This window comes from Cricetulus griseus (assembly GCF_003668045.3).
Source record: "Cricetulus griseus strain 17A/GY chromosome 1 unlocalized genomic scaffold, alternate assembly CriGri-PICRH-1.0 chr1_0, whole genome shotgun sequence".
In the NCBI taxonomy this organism is placed as follows: Eukaryota; Metazoa; Chordata; class Mammalia; order Rodentia; family Cricetidae; genus Cricetulus; species Cricetulus griseus.
Genome location: NW_023276806.1, coordinates 31,040,062 through 31,057,993, shown reverse-complemented (window position 1 = coordinate 31,057,993; position 17,932 = coordinate 31,040,062). Strand labels below are relative to the sequence as shown.

Here is a 17,932-nt window from a genome sequence, read left to right as displayed (position 1 = left end):
TTCTGAGCATTTGCTATGTGCCAGGGTCTGAAGTGGCTACAAGGATGGAAAAGACATCAGAACTTCCAGGGCTCAGGGTTCACAGACGTACATCAAGACTTCTGTGACCACAAATGGTTGAATGTCTGTTTGAGAAAGGAAGAATTTCACTACATGAGGCTTTGTTCAGAAGACCAGTGGAGGCTACACACAAGAGCAAGAAGACGCCAGTGAGTGACCTGCGGCAGGCTGGATCTGAGGAGCAGAATTCAGTGTGGAGAGATGCACTCTGGGCTCAGGGAGGTGGAAGGGGTTGCAGTAAGGACAGAGGTTCAAGGTTCTACAGACCATGTTGGCTGTCCCAAGTTCAGGCTTAGTCTGTTGAAAGTTCCCACAGCAGCCTGAAGATTCATGGAGTGTTTCACAGAAGGTGGGAAATATGAAGTCAACTCATGAGACATTCAAGCCAGAGACATTTGAGAATCATCCACGTGGAGAAGACAGTGCAGACAAAGATAAACCATGAACTGCTGGGGATGCAGCTCGGATGTGGAGCACTTGAACAGCATGCATGAGGTCCTAAGTTCAACCAACATGCAGGGTCGGGGATAAACTATGAAAGAGAGCCAGATTTTGAGAGGATGGCTCCACTCAGAGGCCAGAGATTAGGAAAGCAGACTAAAAAACAAGATTTAGAAATTAGAAATACCAGAACCCTCAAAGTGTAGGAGACAGGATGCTGTGCATAGCGCAATGTGGTGATACTTTGTTTATGATCTAACGAATAAAGCTTGCCTGAAGACCAGGGTGCAAAGCTAGCCACACTAGCTAGCCATAAAGGCCAGGCAGTGGTGGTACACATCTTTAATCCCAATATTACAAAGGAATATAAGGCAGGCAGAGACAGGAGTGCAGTATATTCAGTCTACAGTCAGGCTGAGGACAGGATTGACCCAGCCTTGGTAGAGATAAGAACTCTCTAGTGGTTGACTGCTTTGCTTCTCTGATCTTCATTGTGAACCTCGATATCTGTCTCTGGGTTTTTATTGTTCGTGCAACAGCACAAGCTCTATAGAAGTCCAGGGAGAGGCAAGAGACCCAGGCAAGCAAAGTTCTTGTTGATGTAATGAGTAGCTATTTCCCAGAAAAGGCAGACTGGGAGAGGCTGATGGGTGAATGTCAAAGAAGCAAAAGGGATAAGGTTGCATACAGACACTATTTTTAGAAAAACTTCTGTTAAGAGGAGGAGGGAATTAACAGTCTCAAGAGAGATGAATTTTTCATAAGACTTATCCTGTAGACCAATATCTAGTCAATAGCCAAGGAAAAAATTGCCAGAAGCAAAAATAAAGTCAAAATGGATGAGGGAATTTAAACAATGAGAGGAATCATAAAAGGGGTAGAAGAGGTTGACTTGAGAAAAGCAGAGTAGGCTTGAATACAACGCAGAACATGTTTCCCCAAGGCACAGGAAGTGATGTGATGGAAACCAAAGGGACAGAACAGACATCTAAGGAGCTTGAAAAACACAAGCAGCCTACATGGCCAACAAAATGTAGGCAGACTCAGCAGACTTGGAATGGGGAGGGTGGAGATGCCTGTTTAAAAAAAAAAAAAAAAAAACGAGTGAACAAGAGACCTTGAGGGGTCGGTGAGATGAGTGGCCTGAGTAAAGGTTTCCCAGCTACGATTATGTTAGCTGATGGCTGACCTGGAGTGGAATCATACAGACCATCAGGGAGGCTTGGGGGTGTTCTATTGCTATGTAAGCCCGGCAAAGCTATTGTAACAATTACTCAATACTTCCTGATTTTCAGGAATCTGTAAGTTTTGCCTTATCCATTTTCTTTATAGTTTAAAGAAAAAAAACACTATAGATAGGCCTTAAAATCAACAGCAGGGTGTTGGGTCCCAGCCCTCACAGGGTCTCTGAGTTGCTTGTCAGCCAATAACCACAGGTGCATCCTGTGTTCTAGTCCTGGCTTACAGCCCCAGCCTCGCCCCACTACACCTGGGAAAACAAGAACTCTTCCTCCACGAGCTCCCCACCAGCTGTCCCAAGAGCTCCCAACAAGCTGCCCCCCTCAGCTGCCCACAAACTCCCCACAAGTTGTCCCCAAAGCTCCCCACCAGTTCCCTACGTGCTCCCCACAAGCTCCTCAACGAGCTCCCCCATGAGCTCTTGCACCTGAGGTTTCCCCACTGTGCTGTAAGTGTATATAAGGCTGCTCTCCCCCTGGAATAAGGCAGACGGAAAGGCCCACATAGCACAAGGATGGCTGTCTTTTAACTAAATCTCCAGGCTTTCACCCAATAGTCTGACTTAGTAGTCATGGCAGGGATGCCACAAGTGGAGGTTCCACTGAGATTGGGAAAGAAAGGAGACCCTGAGAGATTGCCCTTGGAAGGCTGGCCAGCAAGTAAGGTTTATGAGAGTGGACTGGTGCCTCAAATCCTGAGAGAGATGGATTGGAAATAGAGAAGCTCTGTCTCAAAAAGAAAACTGACGTTAGTGGAATTGTTATGGAAAGTAAAACTAATAAAAAAATAAAAAATGAAAAGTTTTTAAAAAGGAAATAAAAAGTAAAAAATATACATAGAGTTTTAAAAAGAAAATGAAAAGTAAAGTTTTAAAGAGAAAATGAAAAGTAATGAGTCCGGATACTATATGCTATTGTACTGTCTTTAAATTGTTCAGTTGCTAAGGAAAGAGCAAAAGCTGCTAACAGATATCTGATTATAAACACTGCTGAATGAATCCAACTTATATATTTTTAAAATGCTTTGACTTCTAAATTTAAATATAAGGACAGGCTACTTGGGAAAAGAATTTCTGCTTTTGTTTCCACAGAAAATGAAAAGCTGTGGATTCCTTTCAGACTAACATGATTTGATGAAGCAGACCCCCTGAAGCAATGGCCAGGTGATCCAACATTGAAGACACCTGGGACAATGTAGTCACAGATCACTACAGCCAGGATTTCTGGGTTTTCTTAGGATCTCCATGGTATTTCAGTGTCCCCAAATCAGCAGGAAGTAGTCTGGAAAGAACGACACCCACATTCCCAAATATTGTTTATTAATATATATTTTCATTTAAATGGGGTTGGTTATAATGGTAATGACCAGGAATATTAGCCAGATGATAAAGAGAAGTGAGTTAACCTTGAGAGTAAAAAATATAGATAGTTAGAGATATGAGACAGAATTATTAGTCAGACGATTGTATATTTACTTGGGTATATTTTAATAGCCAGGAGAGCTGAAGTAAAGCAAAAAGCAAGTACAGAAAATTTTAGAGTTTAAAAGTTTGAAAAGATCCTTCCCTTATGCAGAAGCCACGGCCACAGCTATATCAGCTGTGCCAGGCCTTGGGGAAACAAAGGTGACAACAGCAGGAAATATCTGCCCCTGAACTGGTTAGCAATATAATAGAACCCAGAGACCTACTGAGGAGTGGCTAGAAGAAAAATATACAGGGCAGAGTGATTGGGATGAGTATAAAGAGAGAGTTGCTAAGTATCAAGATGGAGAGTCTTCACCTCCTTCATTTTTAAACTGGGAATACAGAGAGGCAAAAACCCAGTGGTAAAATTCAGCAGGAGCTAAGAGGCTTGAAAGATTTAGTGGAATTGCTCTCACAGGAGATAAGAAATTTGCAGGTTTCCTCAGATCAGAGAAATGTTCCTTTGTCTGTGAAAGCAACAAGCATGGGTCAGCCTAAGGTACAGACACCCTTCGAGTCGTGGCGGGCAGCCACAGCAAGTCTCCAATGCAAGCGAATATTAGACAAGCAGGGGTAGAAAGAGATGCCCAGGGATTTCAGACATTTCCTATAGAGGAGCAGAGATACTCAGAGAAACATAAGCAAGATGCAGACGCCGATACCATTTAAGCAGCTCAAGGAACTAAGAATGGCTTATGTTCATTATAGATCAACAGCGGTTTTCACCCAGACCCTGATAGGGAATATTGCTGTAGAAGCCTTACCCCTAGGGATCTGGAAGCAGATAGCCAAGTCCTGCAGGTCAAGGGGAGATTATTTGTTATAGAGAGCAAGCAGGGACCTAGGGAGTTATTTCAGAATTTGTCTCTAGGCCAGAGCAGACATTACCCAAAAAAGTTAGAGACACAGGTGTTGAACCTTTGTGAAACAGCTAACTTATGAGAATTCTAATACAGCATGCCAGGCCGCACAAAGACCTTACAGAAAGAAAAGTGACATAGATGAATCTATTAAGATTTGTTCAGATATCCGGCCAGCAGGAACTTTCAGTTAAGGATGTTATTCCTACAGAGAAAGCAAGGCGGCATAGGGGAGAAAAAAAGGCACAAAGCCTTCTAGAGGTTGCTTTGGATGTGGTCAGAGAGGACACCAGGTCAGACAGTGTCCCAACAGAGGAGAGAATAGGGAACCAGGTTTGTGCCCAAGATGCAGGAGAGGAAAGCAGCCACAGATGATCTACAGCAGGCCAGAGGGCAAAAGGCAAGGAAGGCCAGGGCCAAAACCTAAAACACTTGCAGCCTCGAGAGCTGTTATCATGGCTGATGCCCAGCCAAATGTATAGAAAATATTATTAATACAACTAATCAAACACTGTTTTAAGACCTTGTGGAAAAAGAAAGGCAACATAGAAAGTTTTGGATTTATTCAAATTTTGGATGCTCATAATTCAAGGATTGGCTATAGTTGCTATGTTACAAGAGATTTCAATTAAGGATTTTTCATTTCAACAAACTGATCATAACTGAGGCAAAAGGGGATATGAGAAATGTGTGCATGTTTCTGTGTGTATGGTGTGGCCACACCGGTATGTATGGAATATGACTGTGAATGCCTGAATGTTGACGAAAGGAACTGCTTGAATTGCTTTGAATACAGTTAAAAAGAGCATCCAATCAGTCAGTCAAGGTCTTAAGAGGAAAGGTTGTCGATTTGAGCCCTCAGAGTCAGTCAGCAAAAAATAGCAGAAGCCTACAGCATGGCCTAAGAGCAAAATAATCTATGTGGATGATTCTATAGAGTTTAGCAGAGGAGACAATATAGAGATCCCCCTAGATTTTTATGGTTAAAAAAGAAAATCTAGAGAATAATAAAAGTTAAAGGCTGCCCTGTTAGACCACCACCTGGGAAGGAGTCAATATAGATACAAATTTGGCCATGCCAGCTAAGATGCAAATGAGGCAAAATTGGCAGCTAATGAGAGCTTTACAGGTTGGATTACAAAAGACTACTCACAAACTTCAAGTAATTTTCAAAAGTTGTTTTGGGACATATGTTACAGACTAAAGAAATTAAACGTCAAAAATTAGAGATTAGAAATGATAGTTTACAATCTTTGAGTGATTTTCAGAAGTTGTTGGGAAATATCCAATGGTTACGTCTTTTTTTTAAGGGCATCTACTAGTGATTTAAAACCTTTAAGTAAGATTCTAATTCAATTCTCCTAGACAGTTAACTAAAGAAGAGAATTGCCGTGCTTTGTGGGTGATGTACGATCTCATTCAAACCTTCCTGGCCCACTGGCTGGAGGGAACGAGTCAACAAATTGATTGACAAAATTGGTTGTTTTATCTAAGGTAGAAAGAGCTCTACAGTCTCGTGAACTAGAGAGACTGTTCGTCAAAACTGTCAAACAATAAGGTGTGCCCACAATATTTATCTAAAACTAACTTAGAAGTGAACCCTCGAAGCCTAGTTCCTAATCATTTATGGCAAATGGATGTTACTCATAGAATTTGGCGAAATTATTATGTGCACATTAAAATATGTGCACATGGCAGTTGATAGGTATTCAGGTTTTTAAACATATAATAAGTCATTAGTTAAAATGTTTTGCTTACATTGGAGTTTCAAAAATGATGAACAATGGATCTGGATATTCTAGTAAGGCATTTCAGCTATTTTGTACTCAATAGAAAATTGATCATAAAACAGGTGTTCCTTATAATCCTCAGGGATGAGTTGTGGATCGTGCTCATAGCTCCTTGAAAATTTAACTTCAAAAGATAAAAAGAAGGGGGAGTAATGTCCCCAGTCTCCACATAATACATTAGACAGTGGAGAAGACTGGATCCTGTCCTAATTTGGAGTCAAGGGCATGTTTGTGTTTTCTTGTAGGAAAGGAATAAAGCGAGATGGCTGCCAGAATGTTTGGTGAGATTCATGGAGCAGAGAAAAACCCGGACCTGAGACCGTGGGAGCCTGCCCAAGAGAGTTTGAGTGATATCAGTTGAACCAATGTTCCTGACCCTTAAAGGCATCAAATCTACAATCCGTAAAAGAAAGGAGGCAGTGGGTTCCAGAGTTCCAGTTTCTCAACAGACGGGCTATCTTGGAAGTTGATGGACAAAAAAGAGACTTTGACATTACTGTCGAGGTGATTGCAGCTATTGCTGTTGCTGCTACAGCAACCACCGTTTCTGGGATTGACATCTCACAGTCTGTAACTACAGCCAGCATGGTGGATAAACTGGCAGGGGAAGTAACAGAGGCTCTCAGAGCTCCATAAATAACTTAGTCCAGGTAGGAAGTTTAAATCTTAATCAACAAATTATACTCATCAACTGGCCAATCAAATTATTAGGATAAATGAGACCCTGGTTCCTCCGTCCTCTGGAGAGATCATCCTTAGGGGATTGCAGATGGCAGGCCGTTTAGTCAAAGAATGGGCTGGGTCCTTGTCTCTGGGCCTTGCAGCCATAGGACTGGTTATCATATACTTCATTTGGCTAAGGCGCCTCGGTGCTAGACAAGCCTACGTTCAATTTGTTACTCAATGACCACAAAGAATCCTTCAGCTCAACTATGGTTGAGCCTATAGAAAAATTAGGCAGCCAATGACGGGTGAGACCTAGGGGATGCAATACAGCCTGGGTGATTTCTCCATTGAAGGGTAAGGGTGGCATCAACGTCCTAGTCACCTAACACAGACCTCCACGGGGTCTCTGAGTTGCTTGTCAACCAATAACCACAGGTACATCCTGTGTTCTAGTCCTGGCTTACAGCCCCGGCCTCGCCCCACTACACCTGGGAAAACAAGAGCTCTTGCACCAGAGGTTTCTCCAGGAGCTCTTCCAGGAGCTCTCCACCAGCTCCCCACGAGTTCCCCACGAGCTCTCCCATGAGCTGTTCCAGGAGCTCCCCTTTCAGCTCCCCCATGAGCTCTTGCACCTGGGGTTTTCCCACTATGCTGTAAGTGTATATAAGGCTACTCTCCCCCCTGGAATAAGGCAGATGAAAAAAGATGGAATAACGCACATAGCACAAGCAGCCGGACGGCTGTCTTTTAACTAAATCTCCAGGCTTTCACCTGATACTTGGACTTAGTCAAGGCACAGAAGCCACAGCTGAGAATTGCACTACACCAGTTGTAATCTTAGCACTCAAGAGTTGGAAGCAGGGGGACCAGGGGCCCTTCCTTTCACCCAGCCCTTCCCCTCCAAAACTAACTTAAAATAAATGTCCTTGAGTCAGCCCTATTTTCAATTCTACTTCCCTTTCCATATCAACTCTTGTTTGGAGGCCTTCAGTAGACTGGTTTCCTTTTTTTCTTTAAAAAAATTCTCTCAATTGTAACTAGCAAATTATTCAGTTTTATTAAGTATCTTTCTTCCTCACGATAATATGATATTCTAAGACAGCTAAAAATAATCTGCCTTGTTTCTTCTGCGGACCTAATGCTAGCATTTCTTAGTATTTCTAGTACTTTGGAGCAAACCCCTCCATTGTTGTTCAGTGTTTACAAAAACTGTGTGGGCTCCATCTGGGAAGCCACTGTTAGTTGCCTACTCCTATGCATATCTTACTGCTGATAAGTTGGAAACATTTCCTTTCAAGGACATCTGCAATGTTCCAGAAAATAAGATGCTATTTGTTAGTTTTCAGCTATTATAGTTTTCCTCTACAGTCCCAGTAAGACACAAAAGGCTTAATTTTATGCCATCCTCTAACTTTTTTCTACAAAGAAGTCCAAGTTCTTCAGAACATCTCTTAGTCCTCTTCATTATTAACAGAAACCCCCACAAATGTCACCTTGTCACACTATGCTATTTCATAAGATTCCCTGGAGTTTTAGCGAATGTGTTTCTGGAATTGAAAATGAGTTAGTTTTGAATTATATCTAGGATGTTGGCACTGGCTATTTATGCCCTCCCATGAATACTTGGTCTACTTGTTTTAACGCCATTATTAGAGCTGGTTAAATCTATTCTTCTTGGAGTATCACTGCTGCCCTCTTCTGGTGGACTACAAGTATACACTTGAACCTCCTGCTTATTTTCTTAATGAATGCAAATAGGGCACTCTAAAGAGCAAAAAACGGCTCATGTGATTTACAAGGCAGGTGATGACCCAGAGAAAAATGTATGGGGCATGAAAATGGCCATGTATATTGTTAACCTGATCAATAACCTTTTTGAGCTTTGTTTTAATGAGAATGCATTAATCTGCCCAAACTTCATCGTGGAAACAATATATATGGATCCATTGTTTCACAAATCCTATAGGGCTACAGCTGTGGATGTGACCAAGGCTACATCTATGCTACCTATGGAGACAGTTTGCTACCGAATCTGTGGATAGAATCACAAGGCATGCTTAAACTTCTTGGGTGTGTGTGGGGTGTGATTAGTTTAGAACGGCTAAGGATGTACAGAGAACATCAACAAGGCAAAGAGCCTTATGTATTTATCCGATGCTCCAGGAGCTTCCACGTGCTGAAACTTCAGGATGCTTCTAACCATGCACCTGCTCCAAGGCCACTGTTTCTGTTCTTTTCCCTCTCCTTAGCCTTAGCACATCTCACAGCTGATGAAGGAGACCAACTATGCCTCGTAAATGTGGTTTTGCTTTTCAAGTCCTCTTCATGTATCTCCCATGCTGGGCTCTGTCTATCTCCAGTTTGGACCACTGACTTCCGTACTGACTTCCTGCCCATCTCTCCTAGCTCTTAACAGCACATCCTTCAGGCACTGTCAGGGAGCTTCTTGAAAAGAAGAAACTGCTATTTTGTTACTTAAAAGCAGCTGTGTTGCCTGAAGAATGAATGAAGCATGACCTGCCATTGATGTAGCTTCTGCCACATTGAACTTGACCATAGTATCCTGAAAATGTGTCCTTGATGTTTGTTTTCTGTTCTATCACCATCATCGTCAGTAGTTAATAGTAGTATAAATAAGTGGGTTTTAGCATGATATTTCATATATCACTGTACCTTGCTCATATTCTCCCTATCCCCTTATCCATTTGTTTTCTATGCTTTGTTTTCCCAACTCTGGGACTGTGTTTGACACCGCCTCCTACCAGAAGCTAATCATCCAACTGCTTCCCCAGTACACAGTGCCTCCTGCTGGTTGAAGCAGCATCACACAGATTCTTTTTTGTGTCTTGGTGTCTAATAGTGTGACCAGCACTGAAGAAGTTCAAGGCAGGATGGATTCTCTTCTGTCCATCCTAATCAGCTTTTCTCTAAATCTTGCAATGCCTCTAATGGAGGAGACTCTATTGCTCAGCATATTTGTGTTCGCTTTACAGCCAGTTGCCTCCTAAGTGCACAGAGAAACCTTGAGTAATGACAAGCTATGAGTGCTGACAGCAGACAACCTTGAACTTGTCTCCAAGCCTTGCCAATAATCACTGCATCACCTTCAGTGAGATATCCAGGCTTTTTGGAATGACCTTTAGTTTCATCAATCTCTATTATTTTTTAAAAATCTAGTCATTTATCTTGTGGCACTGAGGATCGAATCCTAGCAGCATGATCTGCTACTAAAACTACACCCCCAAACCTAGTTTCATCAGTGTCTAGATGAGGCTAACACTACTTCTCCAAAGACTAACAAAAAGATTAAATACGAAAGAGAAAATTCATCACACATGTAGACTTGAACTAAATTCTAAAATTACTTAGTATTTACTTCCCCCAAAAGCAAAGACTCTGTGTAATCTATGTTCTCCTGGTTTAAAAAAAAAAGCTCACTAAATATTTGTTGAGTAATAAATAAATCCCAGAATGGTAGCTACTCAAACTTAATACAGGTTTATACTTCAATGAAACTCTTTCATTATTTCCTACTTAATATAAATGCTGTATTCTAAGACTGATGTCATCAGTCAGATTTTTTTTTCATATGGTATCTAAAGTACACAAAGCACGTGATTTGAGAAAAAAATATTTACAAACGTTTCATCCCATTGTACTTTCACCCGGTACTTAACCACTGAAAAATACGCTGTGTTGTTGCTTTAATGGCATAAACATATAGTAAGTAACAAAAATAAATACAATTTTTTTCATTGAGGGTAGCAGCAGCTATTCTTGTTTAAAATTAATGAAAGGGGAGGAAGGATGAACTAGAACAAAGTATAATGATACATGCATATGAAAACGACATAGCAAAACCCACTTCTTTGTATGTTAACTTACTAAAGCATTAAAAAATATTGAAGACCACCAATAATTTTTTGAAATTAATAATTCCAGCAAAACATTCATATAGAAAGAGAAGTATCCCTGAATGAACAGCTAAGACAATCTTCTAAAAGAAAAAAAAATTAGAAGGCTCATGCTTCCTCATTTAAAACTTTCTGCAGAGGCTGAGAGATGGCTGAGCGGACTTGAGCACTAGCTGCTCCTCCAGCTGTCCTGGTTCATGCCCAAGCACCAACATGGCTAATCATGACAGTCTGTAACACCAGTTCCAGAGGGTTTTTTTTTTCTGGCCTCCTGGGGCGCCTGCATGCACTTGGTGCATAGTCATGCATGTAGACAAAACATTTATAATAAATAAAACTTACCACAAAGCTATAGCAATCAAAAGTCATAATATACATCTGTTCAGACCAATGAGAGAGTGCAGAACAGACCACCATATTTGTGCTTAAGTGATTTCAGCAAGAGTGATGCAAGCACTCAATGAGAAAAGTGCACATTGGGAAATGACATTGGGAAAACTGGAATGCCCACATGGAAAAAGAATGAAGGAAGAACTTTGTACAAAAATTACCTCAGAATGACTCAAAGGTTCAAATGTAAGAGCTAAAACTGTAAAGCTCTTAGAAGAAAGCATAGAAGTTGAGCTGTATGACCTTGGATTTGGAGATAATTGCATGCCTATGACATCAAAAGCAGAAGCAATAGAATAAGAAGATAAATCCAGAATTAAAACTGTGTTACCAAAAGATACTCTCAACAGAATGGAGACTTGCAAAATGGGAAAGATGTTTACAAATCATATCCCTGCTGAGGAGTTAATATCCATGATATATGAAGTGCATATGCTACTCAATAACACACAAGAAACAACCTAATTTTAAAGCACTGGATAAGTCTTCAAATAGACATGGAAGATGCATAAATGACCAACAAGAACACACACACACACACACACACACACACTCACAAATCCTCGTTGTTATTAATTGGATTCCATCACAGGAATCCAAACACAATGCACGATGAGATACCATCTCACATCCATTGGGATATCCACCATGAAGGGCAATTCACAAATGTTGGGGAGGGTGCAGAGAAGTCGGAACCCTTGTATTCCTTAAGAGAATGAAGAAATAGATCTGATCTAACCATCCCACTTCTGAACATGCACCCCCCAAAGAACTGGAAACAGTGTCTCAAAGGGAGAGCTGCATAATCATGCTCACATCAATAGTAACTGCAATGGCCAAAAGGTGGAAGCAACTTGTGCATCCACTGATGATCGGCAGAGAGACAGATTCTGTGTGTGCATACATACAGTGAGCACGGAAAGGAAGGACGTGTGCTGCAGCACGGGGGAACTTAGATGGCTCATGGGGAGTGAAAGACACAAACCAAAAATTGCAAAGGCTGTTTAAGTCTACTTCTCTGAGGTGCTTTGAACAGTCGGATCCATTGAAAAGTAAGACAGTGATGGCCAGGGACTCCGGGGAGGGAAAAATGGGAGGTTAGCATAAGTGGGAAGAGGGCTGTAGTTGTAAGGGGTTCTGTGAAATGGTGTATTGTTTAAGGACATCAAACTCTGCGCTTAAGCTGGTTATGATGACACAGTGTGTGCTATGTGGATCTTCTGTGGGTTTGTCTGTTTAGCTCTGGCTGTTCTGGAACTCACTCTGTAGATCAGGCCATTCTGGAACTCACAGAGATCCTCCTGCCCCATGTCTCTCAAGTGTTGGAATTAAAGGTATATGGGGCGTATGCCCTATAACTACATATTTCAAACACCGTGAGTTTGCTGACAACTTCTGATTCCCATCTCCAGTCCAAACCTCTCTCTCTTGAACTTCAGAGCTATATTTTCTTTGATATTTAATATGAGTGTTTTGATTGTATGTATATCTGAAGGTGTATGTGTCCCTGGAATGGATGGTTTTGAGCCACCATGTGGGTACTGGGACCTGAACTCAGTCCTCCAGAAGAACAGCCAGTGCTCTTAACCACTGAGCTATCTCTCCAGCACCAAGCGTGACATTCTGAACATGTTCACTTGTGGAGGCCTCAGGCAAGGACCCCATGCTTCTCGCTCATGGCAGTGGCTGCTCCGGCTCTCAGGGGTAGGTTATAAGCACCTGAAGGGACACGCCCTGTGTAAAGAACTCAGAGGGGGCTCCTAGATGCTCTGTGGCACATGCAACTTTTACTTCACGAATGTGCAGTTCCCATCTAGAAAGGCTATTTCTTGTCTACTGTTATTGGGGAATAGCTGTATTGAGACACTGTGGAACGCCTACAGTGTGTTGCATAATGATTAAGCTTTTTCCCCCTCTTGCCTTTAGCTCTGACTTCTGTTTTCATCTACTATGGCTTCCTGGCAAGCTACACTGAATGCTCCCAGATTTCTGAGATGGGCTAAGTCATAAAAGTCTTGAAAAATCATAAACATCTTTTTTTTCATTTGAGGCAGTAGACTTTTAAAATGTTATGTTCTTGGGATGGAGAGGTGGCTCAGTGGTTAAGAGCACTTGCTGCTCTTGCAGAGGGCTCATGTGGAGTTCCAAACACCCACATGACAGCATATAGCCATCCACAACTTCAGCTTCAGGGGACCCAGTGTCCTCTTCTGATGTCCTCCAGTACCAGGCATGCATGTGGCACACGTTCAGATGTGTGGGAAAACATTCATACACATCACAATAGAATAAATAATTCTTAAAAATTATTACAGAAAACTTGACCCAAAAATGAACAGCTATAGTCCCACCAAGAAATAAAAATCACAAATATTTTATATCCTCATTTCTCTGTATAGCTATATTAATTATAGTGAGGTTTTACAAAGTATAAGCCTTTAAAGTTCGATGTGATAATCCTTTATTGAAGGTAACCAGGCAGTCTGACCTCTGCCTCAGTTAAAGGTGTGTTTGGAGAAGGTTGGCGCTTGCTCTCATTTCTACCCTAACTAATTCAGGGATGAATTTGGCACGTACCAACTTCTATTTTTCTTTCAGATTTCTTTAATATTGTCACTCCTTCACACACACACACACACACACACACACACACACACACACACACACTGCTTGGCCTTCATCTCTAAACACAAACAGGGAACTAAACAGCCAACTATCATCGACACTAGTCAGTCTTTATCAAAACCTTTCCCAGGGAACGGACCCTTTACATCGTACACAGTCCCTGCATGGCTGCAGGTGGCAGGATGGAAGTGAGTGGATAAGGCCAGGACCAGTGGTAGAAGGGGAAAGAAGCGTCTGGTCTGGAGAGAATACCAGGTTCCGACAACCTGACGAAGTTCTGGCAGCTGGCTGGGCATAGAGATGAAGTATGCAACATGAAGAGAGAAGAGTGATGCTAACAGCCAGTGGGGAAGAAGGCATAGCGATCACTTCTGCTTCCTGAGCAAGCACTCCTAAGAAGACCACCTGACTCATAAAATTGCAGCAAGTATTGAACAAGGTAAGTGTATGCAGCGTGTAGCAGAAAGTCTGACCCACAGGACACATTCAACAAATATTTCTACTTGTGACGATCACAAAAACCTTCGCATCCACTGTTTGATTTCTTTTTCTATCCAAATTAAACAGTTAACTGTGGTTCAAAAATATTCAATGGAAACTTCTAGAAAGAAGCCGCACACAGTTTTAAGAATGGCATTTTGTTATGAGTAGTGCCATGAAATCTGTGTTACTTTGTTCTGCTTGGGGACACTGAATTAATGGTCCACTGACCAGTGGAGAGTGACAAAATAAGAAACATGAATTCTAACTCTGTCTTCCACAGGTGCATTATGGGTGTGTACACACACACACACACACACACACACACACACACACACACACACACACACACACACACAGCATTAGTTGAGCAATCGTAGTAGGCTGACAGTATTGGTTGTGATTGTTGTAATATTAACATTTATTAAACCCTTCTGTCAGTTGGCTAGAACCTAGAGGTCTTATCAAATACAATAACAAATAACAGACAAAGAACAGGAGGGTTTTTAATTTAGAGAGTGGTTATGAAGGAGTAAAGTTGAGAGCTGTGGTGTATCTTGGTGATTGCCAACTCCAACTCCAGGAAGTAAGCAGTGAGGGGTGGCGGGAAGGGGTCTGGAGGGGGAAGAAACACGCAAGTAGGAAGGCTCAAGAAACAAAGGAAATATTGGCTACAGAGATAATGGGAAAGAACAGTGGCAGAGCTTGGGGAAGTGATGTTCACATCAGCACTTATGTCCTTCATGAAGCTGGTATTGAGAACATCATTTTACTGGGTGGAAATACGTTGAGAGAGGTATTTTCAGAGGGCTTAGAAGTATGAGGTGCACGGCCCCATCTGCAGACAGGGGCTGTCACCCACATAGCACAGAATGAGTATGCCAAGGGTTTTTCTGGTGGCTGCTGAGAGGCCCTGGTGAGCTGAGCTCTGCTCCTAGCCCCATAACCCTGCATCCTCATGCTCGTCTCTCTAGCCCACCGAGGAGGAGGGAAGATGGAAAATGCCGCCCTGCACAGAGGAATTCTTAAAGCCACCTGCAGCTCATAGAAATAACCATCAAAATTGATTCATCAGTATTCACTCAGTTTCATTTCTTGATTATAACATGAGTCACGGGAGAAAACTTCAGGGTAGTGATAGGGTTGTCTTGGAAAATGACAACCTGCAATGTTGGAATTTTAAATATAGACTCTGTTAACAAAACAACAAGAGGAAGAAAAGGAACTGTGCTAAAGTTCTAAAATGTTTTCATATGAAAGAAAGACAATGATGAACTGGCAGGATTTTCTTGCGATTTGATAAAAGTCATATTTTTCTGTACCAGTGGGACGCACCATAGTAAACAGATGAGCTGGGTTAGGAAGATCCTAAGCACACGCTGGGGTGCAAGGTACGGTGATTAAATATAGGCACAATAGTAACATCACAAATGAATACAACCAGGCTATGGCAGGCTACAAGGACAAAGTGTCTGTCTAGGATGCTATTGGCACACATAGCAGGTAAAATATATATTCCTCCCTTTTTTCTTGTCTACAAACTAGTGCTTAGTAGACCTTAGTGGAAACCATTAAAAGACAGCCATGGAAACAACCAGCCACAAGAAAATCAACTACAGGTCAGAGGTTCCTACCCGGAGAATCTGAAATCCAAAAGGATCCAGACTCTAAATTTTTTTGAGCTCTGATGTAATGTCACAAGTGTAAAACTCCATTCCTGACCTCACGTGATAGGTCATAACCAAAATGCAGGTGCAATAAATACATAATTAAAAATATATAAAATTACCTTTAGACAATGATTATGTATATATAGAAGAAATATAAGTGGATTTTGTTGCTTGACTATCTTTGCCAAAAAATCTTATTCTTTATATGCAAATGTTTTTTTTAAAAAATCTAAACTTCAGCTGGGTGGTGGTGATGCACACCTTTAATCCCAGCACTTGGGAGGCAGAGGCAGAGGGATTTCTGAGGTCGAGACCAGCCTGGCCTACTGATAAGTTCCAGGCCAGGGCTATAAAGAAAAACCCTATCTCAAAAAAAGAAAAGAAAAGAAAAGAAAAAACTCCAAACTCCAAAACACATAAAGTCTAAGTATTTCAAGTCGGGGACACTCAATGTGTGGCAATGTTTCAGCCGCCAATGTCTTTCACGGCCCACATGGAAGTCAGAGGACACCTCGTGAGAATTGTATCTGTCTGCCCACTATGCAGATCCCAGGGACTAAACCGGGGTCATCAGGATGAACAACAAGCACCTTTCCCCACAGAGCCAACAGCTGCCCTTTTACTACATGTTAAACCAAGAATGTAACCTAATGCTTTAATGGTGATGGCTGGACAGGCTTCATCTAAAATCAGGGAGAGTGTGACTCAGGTGTGCAGGTCCTATGGTACAGTCACTAGTGCTCTCAATCATTCAGTGACTTAGGAGAAAGAAAGAAGCGTGGATACATGTGCAGACTTGGGCAGAAGCAACAAATACACCTGGGAATATTTTAAAATATTTTTAGCCAGGCAAAAAGCCAATATTGTCATTTTTAGGAGTATTAGAAGCATCAAGTTTTTTCAGATGCCAAGAAGCAAGCGGAGATGCCATTACATTGTGACATAAAATTCTCTCATCCACTCCTGCCTTTGTGCTGGCAGGCACCGGAAATCCTAACAACTTCAAAGGTTTTAATGTGTGACTTGCCAGACCAGAGTTCTACTCTCACATAGTAAAAATTCTCTGTGAGAGGAACTATTCCACCTAGACACACAAGGGAGTTTAATTTTTATTCAGGCTTCCTTTTTAATCTTGCCCACACACTTTTTCCCAAGTGTGCAGAGTGACTTTCATCTAGTGGTGGCCTGGCAAAATTACCTACTACTTCCTACAAGTGGCGGCTTCTAAAGTGGCTTCCTTGTGTGCTTCAAACCCAGTTTCAAACAAGTAATCCCAACAATCCTGCAATGACTTCATCAAACACCGATCTACTGAGAAACAAGGTTAGCTGTTCACTAGCACGTCGGGCAAGTTCTGTGACAAAGTACATTGCTATTAATCCTTATATTATTTTAGAAGTTTCATTCCCCCTCCCCCTTCACAACTACTGAAGCTTACTACTGTAGGTAGCCCTTCCTCTGCTCTCTCCTCCCCGAACCTACATAAGGTACTTCTAGAAGCACAAACGTTTCTTAGAGCTCCGGAGTTATTTAAAGGCAGTCTAGCAGACTAGGAGGTGGAGCCGGCTGAGTCCACCTCAGCCACCTCTGAGGAAAACTGCCACGTCCACCCTGCATCTGCACCCGCATCTCCTGCAAGTTCTCATTAGAAGGCTGCTACTCACGTTTATCCCAGAGAAAGGGAGAAACACTTAAGGCCAGCAATGTGACTCTGAAAATCCTGAATTCCAGCACAAGCTTCCTGGAAACACAGCGTTTCTCCTCAACGGCTTTGGTTTCAGGAAGTGGGAAAGCGAAATGAGAAAAGTCCCTTGCTGGCTCAGAACCTGCTTGTGTAACTCCCCACAGGACACACCCCTTTGGTGGCTGCTGCTGGGAAAGGTCTGCTGGGAGTTGGGTTACTGTGGCTGGCACCTTCTGCCAGAAAAACCCTAGCTTTTTCCTCCAGTGCAAATAAACATGCTGATACACGTGCTTGTGTGACTCCTAGTTGTCTGTACTCTAACCCCGAGACAGATCACCGAAATGAGACTATGGGAGCTTGTCTTCGGCTGATGTCAACACAGTGTCATAGTTCGTGATATCTCATTGGCCATCTGTTTTTTGTTTTTTTTTCACTCTTGGTTGACTGACTCTATTCTGTCCAGGGCCAAATAAGGAGCTTCCCTGCAGTTTCCCAAGAGAAAGAACGTGTCTGCTGACTCGTTTGTCCTTCAATGAAGCAAATGAAATTTGTGACTCAGGTGTTGACAAAAAGCATGTCAAGAATGCACGAAATTAAAAAAAAAAAAAAAGAATGCACGAAATGATAAAACGTTTATCAAAATACATT

At 42.0% G+C, this 17,932-nt stretch overlaps 1 protein-coding gene across 11 annotated transcripts in view; it reads right to left on the bottom strand.

Annotated features, from left to right (window-relative positions):
- The window catches only part of Ank2 (ankyrin 2), an 842,037-nt gene that overhangs the window by 815,898 nt on the left and 8,207 nt on the right, over positions 1–17,932 (bottom strand). For 2 of the 11 annotated variants that reach the window (XM_035451884.1, XM_035451883.1), the window contains exon 1: positions 17,265–17,421. The exons of the other annotated variants lie outside the window; for them this stretch is intronic. The gene's annotated coding sequence lies outside the window, so the exon portion shown is untranslated. Of the gene's footprint in view, positions 1–17,264; positions 17,422–17,932 lie in introns of those variants that run through there. 11 annotated transcript variants of the gene reach the window in all.